The 10,471-nt window shown below is 49.0% G+C and overlaps 1 long non-coding RNA gene across 2 annotated transcripts; it reads right to left on the bottom strand.

The window, feature by feature from the left end:
• Positions 1-3,505: 3,505 nt before the first annotated feature.
• Positions 3,506-10,464, bottom strand: LOC125639027 (uncharacterized). 2 transcript variants are annotated; one of them, XR_007357356.2, is made up of 4 exons: positions 10,067-10,464; positions 8,758-8,873; positions 8,137-8,245; positions 3,506-3,794 (listed from the first exon to the last, which is right to left on the bottom strand). It is a non-coding gene; the product is annotated as an uncharacterized LOC125639027 (long non-coding RNA). The 2 variants fall into 2 exon arrangements; XR_007357357.2 differs by lacking the exon at positions 8,758-8,873 and having other exon boundaries at positions 10,067-10,390.
• Between the last annotated feature and the right edge of the window lie 7 nt (positions 10,465-10,471).

Below are 10,471 nucleotides of genomic sequence, written 5' to 3'. Positions count from 1 at the left end.
GCCCCGGTCAACCCCAGCGGGGCGGGCGCGAGCGAATCAGCCACCCGGCGGGCGGGCGCGCGCGCGCGAGCGAGGGCGGGCGCGAGGCGGTCGGAGCTGCCGTTGGCGAGCGGCGCGCGCGGGCCGCGGGGGAGGGGCGGGCGGGCAGAACGCGGCCGGAGCGGTCTCCTCGCTGGCTCCCTCCGCACAATGAGCCTGGGTGGACCGAGAGGAGAAGGGGCAGCGCGGCGGCGAAACCAGCTCAGTGCGCCTGCGCCGACGGCCCCGCCAGCCGGGCACATCCGCACCGCAGTGATGAGTCGTACCACGTGATACCAAAAGCGCTAACTTCTCGATCCTTCCGCCGGGGTAAAAAGCCCATTCGCGGCTATTGCGCAAGCGCCGCACCACGGGGCGGAAGGGACGGAACGGCGCCGCCTCCGTACGCATGCGCGAGGTGAGGCGGGGTCTCTGGGCCCGCTATGCGTTTCAGGGAACCTTCCGGCGGCCCTCAGCTTCTGCGCATGCGTAGGGAGTCACGTAGCTCGGGGGCGGGAGCAAACACCACTCTCTCTGCGCATGTGCCTTCTTGGGAGGGAACTCGCCGGAGTTGGGGGGGGGGGGCAGGTAAAGCTGAGAGCGCAGGCGCAGAGGGATCCCTCCGCCAGGACCGCCTCACAGGGCGGACAGGAGACTCAGTCCCGGCTCCTACCCGCGCAACCTGACCCCTTCTTGACGTGTACATGTAACCTTGGTTACATACACACCCTGTACCCTCGGTGGGAATGGAGCTAGGGCAGGTGGGGGCAGAGGGGGTGGAGCTAGGGGAGGAGGTCAGGGGTTGGAGCAGAGGCAGGGGGCAGGTGGGAGCAGGGGGGCAGGTGGGGGTGGAGCTGGGGAGGAGGGCAGGGGGTGGGGCAGGGGACAGGTGGTGGAGAGGGGCAGGTGGGGGTGGAGCTGGGGGAGGAGGGCAGGGGGTGGGGTGGATTTGGGGGAGGTGGGTAGGGGGTGGAGCTGCAGCAGGGGGCAGGTGGGGGTGCCAGGAGACATTTGAGATGTTCATAGATTGCCATGCCAGAAGAGACCCTGCAATTATCTCATCTGACCTTCTGTATCACAGGCCACAGGACTGCCTTGAATTAATGCCTGTTTGAACTAGATCAGATCTTTAAGAAAAATATCCAACCTTGATTTAAAAACTGCTAGAGGAGTAGAATCCATCATGACCCTTGGGAAATTGTCCCTGTGGTTAATTACGCTCACTGTTAAAAGTTCGCAAAAAGAACAGGAGGACTTGTGGCACCTTAGAGACTAACCAATTTATTTGAGCATAAGCTTTCATGAGCTACAGCTCACTTCATCGGAAAATGAGTTGTATCGTTCTTTAATTAGGCATTTATCATACACATTCGAACATAGTGTGGACAAGATTTTCAAAAGTGACTAAAGCTTATGCTCAAATAAATTGGTTAGTCTCTAAGGTGCCACAAGTACTCCTTTTCTTTTTGCAAATACAGACTAACATGGCTGTTACTCTGAAACCTGTTAAAAGTTCACACCTTATTTCTAGTCAATCTCAGGCCATGTCTACACTGGCAGAGTTTTTTCACCAAAAGTTTTGTCAATGATCAAAAAGTGCTAAAAGAAATTTGTTTCATGTTCATGTTCTTTTCCTCTGTCAGCAAAGCGTGTCCCCACTCGGGGCAGTAGCTTCGACAAAGCAATGCACTGTGGGGAGCTATCCCACAGTTCAGCTCTCCACCTTCCGCTGCTAGGTCTTGTGGGAAAGCAGAGTGGATTGCAGTGCATCATGGGTCCGGGCTCATTGTCCCACGATGCATTGGTTTCCATCCATTGCTTTCCATCCCAGCGTTCCATGACGCTTGTATCTTCAGGAACACCAGCCTGTACAGAGAGCTGCAAGCAGGGGCTTTCTTTCCAGGCCAGATTACAGTAGGGGATATTGAAATGCCCATAATGATCCTAGGAGACCCAGCATACCCCTTAATGCCATGGCTCATGAAGCCTTATACTGGAAACATAGATAGCAGTAAGCAGCGGTTCAACAATAGGCTGAGTAGGGGCAGGATGATCATGGAATGTGTATTTGGCAGATTAACGGCATGCTGGCAATGCCTTTATGTCAGGTTAGAGCTCAATTAAGATAATATTCCCATGATCATAGCTGCATGTTGCACACTGCACAATATTTGTGAAGGTAAGGGTGAAAGTTTGCTCATGGGTGGACTGCTGAGGCAGACCACCTCGCTGCTGCATTTGAGCAGCCAGATACCTGGGCTATTAGAGGGGCACAGTGGGAAGCAATTGAAATCAGGGAGACTTTGAGACAACACTAAAGGTGAGAACCAGTAATGTATGTTGCTATGCGCTGGACTACAATGCTTAATGAAATCAAGTTTTGCAAGGAACTACTTGTGATTTTTGTGGCCTAGGACTCAATGTGAGCAAATGATTAAATTGCTTGTTTACATGTTGCTTCCATCTGCTGTCACAATTTCCAGGAAACAAATAAAGAGTGCTTCTCATTCAAAAAACTTTGCTTTTATTGCACAAAAAACTACGCCAGCACACACACGCGCTTGGGAGGAGAGGAGGTACCAGGGGAGGGCTGACTTTCAGAGCTGTGTGTAAGTCCAGCTATCATCTGAAAAGGTGTCCGTGGAGATGGCGTGAACAGGAAAGCAAGAAGTCCCAGACAGCGGAAAGGAATTTGCGGGTGGAGTTTGGGCAGGGCATGGGAAAGAGTTCTGAATGTGTTGAAGGGAAGGGCAGGCATGCATCTGCTCAGTCTGGAGCATTAGGAGGGACTGTAGCATCTCAGGTTTCAGAGTAACAGCCGTGTTAGTCTGTATTCGCAAAAAGAAAAGGAGTACTTGTGGCACCTTAGAGACTAACCAATTTATTTGAGCATAAGCTTTTGAGAGCTACAGCTCACTTCATCGGCTGCATACTGTGGAAAGTACAGAAGATCTTTTTATACACACAAACCATGAAAAAATGGGTGTTTACCACTACAAAAGGTTTTCTCTCCCCCCACCCCACTCTCCTGCTGGTAATAGCTTATCTAAAGTGATCACTCTCCTTACAATGTGTATGATAATCAAGTTGGGCCATTTCCAGCACAAATCCAGGTCCCCCCCCCCCACACACACACACAAACCCACTCTCCTGTTGGTAATGGCTTATCTAACGTATACACATTGTAAGGGGAGTGATCACTTTAGATAAGCCATTACCAACAGGAGAGTGGGTTTGTGTGTGTGTGTGGGGGGGGGGGACCTGGATTTGTGCTGGAAATGGCCCAACTTGATTATCATACACATTGTAAGGAGAGTGATCACTTTAGATAAGCTATTACCAGCAGGAGAGTGGGGTGGGGGGAGAGAAAACCTTTTGTAGTGGTAAACACCCATTTTTTCATGGTTTGTGTGTATAAAAAGATCTTCTGTACTTTCCACAGTATGCATCCGATGAAGTGAGCTGTAGCTCACGAAAGCTTATGCTCAAATAAATTGGTTAGTCTCTAAGGTGCCACAAGCACTCCTTTTCTCTTTGTAGCATCTCAGTTTGCTTCTCCATAACTTTAATCATCCTCTCCATTGCATCCCCAATGAAAGCCTCATTTTCTTTTCTGTCCAACCTTTCCATTTCCCTTCACTGCCTGCGTTCCCTCTTTTCTGCATCTGAGTATTGCAGCACCTCCTGGAACATGTCTTCTTTGCTCCATCTTGGATGCTTTCTTATCTGGTGGAAGCACTCTGCCGGTGTGTAGGGGATGCCTCTGAAGGCCACATCTGCAGAAACACAAGGAACAATACACAGAAGCATGATTAAGTATGAGCACAGCATTGAAACAGTACAGTAAAATACTCCTAAGTAACATACCAATCGCTTTCTCACTGACCAAATGCTGGCGAACACCGGCCAACACCCCAAGCGTCGTGAGTATACTTCAGGGCGGGGGACATTGTACATGGGGAGAAAATCAATATGAAAGGGTCGTGGTACAGTCGACTAGGAACAATATTCTAAATTTTCCCAACCTTTTCCACAGGTGGTGGTTGTACCAGATATCTCACTCCTGAGGGTAAGCAGGGAAGCAAGGGTGCATCTACTACACTCTTGTGGCTTCTGCCCCGATCCCTATGCTGCTCACCTGGGTGCCGCTTTGTCCCTGCACAAGTGATTGCAGAACGGCGCGGAAAAGTTTCCTTCAATGGGGCAAGGAACAAAGCAGCTCTGCCAAGAAACCTTCAGCAGAGGATTGCCAAGTACCTCCAGGAAAGTTTCCTTGAGATCTCTCTGGAGGATTCCTGTGAAATCACAATGTGCATAGCTGCACAGGGAAATGTCCAGCACACAGAAACATAGCCATTTCTATACCCTCAACCCACCTCAGCATTTCACAAAGCAAAACCACCTATCGGAGTCTCTGCTCCTGCTTCTTGCTCACTGCAGTGTGACTGCCAAGACTGGCTAGATACCTCCGGAGTGGAGAATAGCTCCTGACTGGACGCACCACCAGGCGACCCTACTGTGTGCTCCACATTGTCAGCTACCTCCACTTCTTCATCAATGACTTCATTCTCTGGGTTAGGTCCACTTTCTGCCAGCTCCATCGAAGTATCCATGGGGCTCTTGGGTGGGGGAAGTGGGGTCGCTGCCGAGGATAGCGTCCAACTCCTTATCAAAACAGCGGCACTGGAGTGATGGTTTGCCTCCCTTGCTTTCCGATACACGTGCCTCAGCTCCTTGACCTTTGCTGTGCACAGCAGCATGTCCCAAAAAGCACAGCCCTTTTTGCACAAGCTTTGAGAAATCCACCACTTGGTATTGAAATTCCTATGGCTGGAATGCAGCTGTGACTGCACAGCCTCCTCTCCCAAAATACTGAGCAGATCCAGCAGATCCACATTGGTCCAAGCAGGAGAGTGTTTGCCGCATGGAACCGCCATGGTCAGCTGGGAAGATATGATATGAGCTCTCCACACCGAGCAAACAGGAAGTGGAATTTCAAAATTTCCCAGGGCTTTAAAGGAGGAGGGGCAGACAGTTGCTTACCTGGCTGCAGGGTAGTGGAATTGGAACTGCTGACCAGAGCAGTCAGGATGGGCATTGTGGGACACCATCTGGAGGCCAATTAAAGTGATAAAAATCAAGCGCGGTGTCTACACTGGCACTTTGGCAACAATACTTTTGCATAAAAAGCCATATGACTCTCGTTTAGGTGATTTTATTTTGTCACCAAAACTGAAGAGTTTTGTTACCAAAAGTGGCCTTGCAGTACTGTTTCATCACCAAAAGCTGCCTTTTGGCCAAAAACAAACAAAAACTTTGCAGTATAGACAAGGCTAACTGCAGTTTCCAGTCATTGCCTCTTCTCTGCTAAATTGAAGAGCTCTCTGTTATTAAATTTCTGTTCCCCACTTAAGGACTTATAGACTGTGTTCAAGTCACCCTCTTTGTTAAGCTCACTAGATTTAGTTCCTGGAGTCTGTTACTATAAGGCGTGTTTTCTAATCCTTTCCTCATTCTTGTGGCTCTTCCCTGAACCTTTGCTAATTTATCAACATCCTTTCTGAATTGTTGGCACCAGGACTGGACACAAGATTCCAGCAGCAGTTGCACCAGTGCCAAATACAAAGGTAATATAACCAGTCTACTCCGATTCTATATTCCCATTTATACATTCAGGGATCACATTAACCCTTTTAGGCACAGCATTGCACTGGGAGTTCATGTCTGAATGATTGTCCATCATGACACCCAAATCTTTTCAGGGTCACTGCTTCTCAGGATAGAGTCCCCCATCCCGTAAGCACAGCATATATTCTTTGTTCCCAGATGTCTGACTTTATATCTGGCCATATTAAAATGCATATTGTTTGCTTGTGCCCAGCTGACCAAGCAATCCAGATCGCTCTGCATCAGTGACCTGTCCTCGTCATCTGCAGACTTTATAAGTGATGCTGTTATGTTCTCTTCAAGGTCATTGATAAAAATGTTATAGTGCAGGGCCAGGAACCGGTCCCTGCAGGGGCCACTGGAAACACACCTTCCCCCTATACAATTATATTTTGAGGCCTATCAGTAAGCAGACTTTTAATCCATTTAATGTGTGCCATGTTGATTTTGTATTGTTCTAGTTTCTTAATCAAAGTGTCCTGCAGTACCTAGTCAAATACCTTACAGAGGTTTAAGTATATTAAATCAACACAGACTTATATCAAACTTGTAATCTCATGAAAGAAAGTAATTGGGTTAGTTTGACAGGGAAAAAAATTATTTGAGGGCCTTTGAGGGAGAGCCTTAATGAACTCAGTCTCATCCAAAAAGAAGATTGAGTGATTACATGATTATGGTGCAGCAGGACCTTCACGGGACAAAATAGCAGGTACTAAAGGACTCTTTACTCTAGCAGAGACAGGCAGAACAAGAACCACTGGCTGGAACAAGAACCACTGGCTGGAAGCGGAAGCCAGTTGAATTCCAATAAGAAATAATCACCCTCACTGGTATAAATGTGTGCCTTACCCACTGGAACAGACTCCCAAAGGAAGTAGTGGATTGTGCATCTCTTGTTGTCTCCAGATCCAGGCTGGAGACCTTTTTGGAAAATGCTTTAGCCAAACACAAGCGATTTGGCTCAACACAGGTGGAACTGGGAAAAATTCTCTGGCCTGTGATGTACAGGAGGTAAGACTAGATGATAGCCCTGTAACAGGCCCCAAAGCTGGTCTCTTCCAGTGACTAACTCTTAGATGATGGATCTTTATGGAATGGACTACCTGAGCATACTATAAACCCCCAAAACAGGGTCTCTGAAGAAACCGTCATGTGTGCTTCAAGAGGCTAGATCCTCAGCTGGCATAAAATGACCTTGCTCCATTCAAATGAGGCAGCGTGGTCTAGTGGACAGAACACTACGTTGGAATCCAGGCCTCCTGGGTTCTCTTCCTGGCTCTGCTGCCGACCTGCCATGGGCAAGTTTCTTTTCTTCTGTTAGTCTCTGTTTCCCCACCCAGCCTTTGTCTGTCTCATCTTGAGGTCCTGATCCAGCAAAGACTTACACGCATGCTTAATTTTAGGCACTGAAGTCAATGAACTACTCACAGATGCGTAAGTCCTTGCAGGATCAGGGCCTTAAATTGGGGCAGGGCCTGCCCCTCGCTCTGTGTTTGTACAGCATCCCGCACAGCATGGCTCCGATCTCCAGGGACTACTATACTGTTCAGAGATGTTCAGGTCAGAAGGGCCCATCCGGTTTGGCTTCCTATATAATCCTGGCTAGAAAATCTCAGTGATTCCTGCATCTGGCTGAGCTAGAGCATAGCTTTTCAGGGGAGACGCTCCAGGATGATTTACAGACTCTCTGCAATCTAGAATCCAACACATCCCAAGGGGAGATGTTCCCTCCCGTTTAAAATCTGTGTCTTATTTCTACCCTGAATTCTCTTCCTTCAGCTCCCAGCCATTGGATTTCATTCTGCCTTTGTCTGATGGATTAAAGAGCCCTCTGCTATCAGAAATCCCCTCCCCACATAGGTGCCTACAGACGGGAATCTTAGCCTTCTCTTGGACATATTCAATAGATAAATCTCCTTCAGTCTTTCATTTTAAGGTAGGCTTTCCAGATCATCCTTGTAGCTCTTTTCCAAACCCTTTCTAATTTGTCACCATCCGATTTGAAGTGTGAACACCAGTCCTGGAAACAGCATCTAGCGATGGTCTCACTAATGCTGTATTCAGAGGGAAATACCACATTCTTGCTCTTACTCAATATCCCTCTGCTTATATATCCAAGGATCATATTCGCTCTCTTAGTCACAGCCTTGTACTGGGAGCTCATGTTCAGTTGGTTTCCACCACAAACCCTAAGTCCTATTCAGAGAGTCACTGCTGTCCAGAATAGGGTCCATGTAGCCGAGTGGTAGAAGGAGCTAGGGCTTCACTAGTCAATTTCCTGTCTGGAGCAGAAATCCCTGATTTGTTTTCTCAGGGCAATGTATATTTACAGAATGCATGGGGAGGCATCTTCCCTTAAACAGTGGAGCGGAGGGGGCAAGGAAACAATGCACAGGTACTGCTGCCCTGCCCCGCCCCACCCCGCCCCACCCCACAAAACATCTCCCTTACCTCAAAGCTCTGGGGCCTTCCATGCCATAAAGAGTCCTGGAGAAATGAAAGCTATCACTAAAACTGCTGGAAAGATGATAGCAATTGAGCTCCTTGAGTCTCTGTTTACCTTAACAAAGAGAAAATTAAGAGGTGACAATCTATGTATATCTACATAGGAAACAGAGGTTTGATAGTAGAGGGCTTTTCAATCTAGCAGACAGACATGTAACATGATGCAGTGTCTGGAAACTGAAATTAGACAAATTCAGATTGGAAATAAGATGCAAGTTTTTACAAGGGAACAATTTACCAGGACTGTGACAGCAATTTCTAAATCAAGATTGGATGTTTTGCTAAAACATCTATTCCAGTTCAAACAGGAATTAACTCAAGAGGAGTCCTATGGCCCATGTAATACAGGAGGTCAGACTAGATCATCACAGTGGGTTTTTCTGGGTTTATAATCTATCAACTGACAATATAATCCAGCCCACCCTACTGTACACTGAACCAAACAGGCTCTTCCAGTGTGATGTGGTGTCCAACAGGGCAAATGTGATCGTGGATATATAAACAGGGAAGTATCAAGTAGGAGCAGGGAGGGGGAGTAATAGCATCAGTGAGACCATTATTGAATACCTTGTCTAGTTGGGGTGTCCAGACTTCAAAAAGGATGTTGATAAATTGGAAAGGGTTCAGAAAAAGGGTTCACAAGAGCAACTCATGGTCTGGAAAACCTGCCTCACAGGAAGACACTGAAAAAGCACAAACTATTTAGTTTATAGAAGAGAAGGTTAAGAGGTGACATAGACTCAGCCTTTAAGGTCAGAAGGGTCTACTGTGATCACCTAATCTGACCTCCTGCACACTGCTGTTGCTGACATGTTGGGCCTACATCAGGAGGCAATTTCTCATGGTACAGGGCTCTTTCATCTAGCGCCTAGAAGCTGGAGTGAGACACATTCATATGGGAAGTAAGGCACAAGTTTTTAAGGATGGGCTGGATTCTCCATTCCTTGAAGTATTTAAATCAAGTCTGGATGGCTTCTGCTACAATTAAGACACAAATCGGACACAGTTTCCGGCGCACCTAAATCAAGACAGCCACCCCAAAACCAACTCAATCCAAAGCTTTAGCAACATGGAGCTGCAAACCAACTGAGCACACCTCTCCAGCTGAAAATGACAACAGGTGTGACAAACATGCAGGCCCCATGAGGCATTTGTATGGGGCCCACAGGTGTATTCAGATACTCCTGACCCTCAGCTTGCATTTAAAGAGTAAGTGGCTAAGCCTCATGGCTGTAGCGATAACCTTCCAAAAACAATCTGAGGGTAACCAATGCTGCTTGAGTCCACCCCTGGGAGAGGGAGGAGCTGCCACAAGCTTGACTAACACAGCACCACTGCCCTGAGTCTGCAGAGAGCCTGAGCCCATCGCTCTGAGCTGCGAACTCCCCTGGCCCGTACTAATCTGTTTGGAGCCGCACTGTAATGGGGGTAGGGGGCCTTTTGGGTCTGAAGTATCGGGGGTAGCCGTGTTAGTCTGTATCCACAAAAACAACAAGGAGTCCGCTGGCACCTTAAAGACTAAGCCATTTATTTGGGCATCAGCTTTCGTGGGTAACCCCCCCTTCTTCAGATACCCACGAAAGCTGATGCCCAAATAAATGGCTTAGTCTTTAAGGTGCCAGTGGACACCGGGGTGGGAGCTGCAGGGGGGTGAGGCAGCCGGGCAAGGACGGAGACAGAGGAGGATGGGGGTGGGCAGTGGTGAGGCAGGGGGCGGGGCTGGGTTGAGGCCCGTTCCCTGCCCCTCCCCCATGGCGCGGCGGGCAGTCGCTCCTGCAGGGGACGCGCTAGCAGCGCGCGGCGCTCTGTCCCCGCGTGGGCAGGCTCTATGGCAGGCACTGTTCCATTCAGGTTTGTGGGGAGCAGCCGCTCTCACCCTGTTCGTGAGATTCCTTCTAGCCCGACTTCCCTGCCTTCATGGTACAGTTCTCGTCCCTCTAGCCACTCATCTCTATGGTACGGATCGCCCATGGGAGGCGCTCAGGCGTAGCCCCGCTACCGCTCTATATTTGCCACCCGCGGTTGTCGCTCTAGCGAACGAGTCTCCTCTCTATGGTAACTGCCCCGCTGGAGTCATTCTAGGCAGGCGGACTCAGCCCCGCTGTGGTATCGGGGCTAGCGGACGCCGCTCTAGCCTCAGTCCAACTACCGTCTATGGTTTATGCCCGCAGCATGAGTCGCTCTAGCCCTTAACCTCCTCCTCTCTATGGTGCTCTTGTTGAGCAGCCGCTCTGGTCCCGCTCCCTGTGGGATGGGGTTTCCGGTTACTTCCCGGAAGCGG

The sequence above is a fragment of the Caretta caretta genome, chromosome 6, assembly GCF_965140235.1.
Source record: "Caretta caretta isolate rCarCar2 chromosome 6, rCarCar1.hap1, whole genome shotgun sequence".
NCBI lineage: Eukaryota > Metazoa > Chordata > Testudines > Cheloniidae > Caretta > Caretta caretta.
This window is presented reverse-complemented; position numbering and strand designations above follow the sequence as displayed.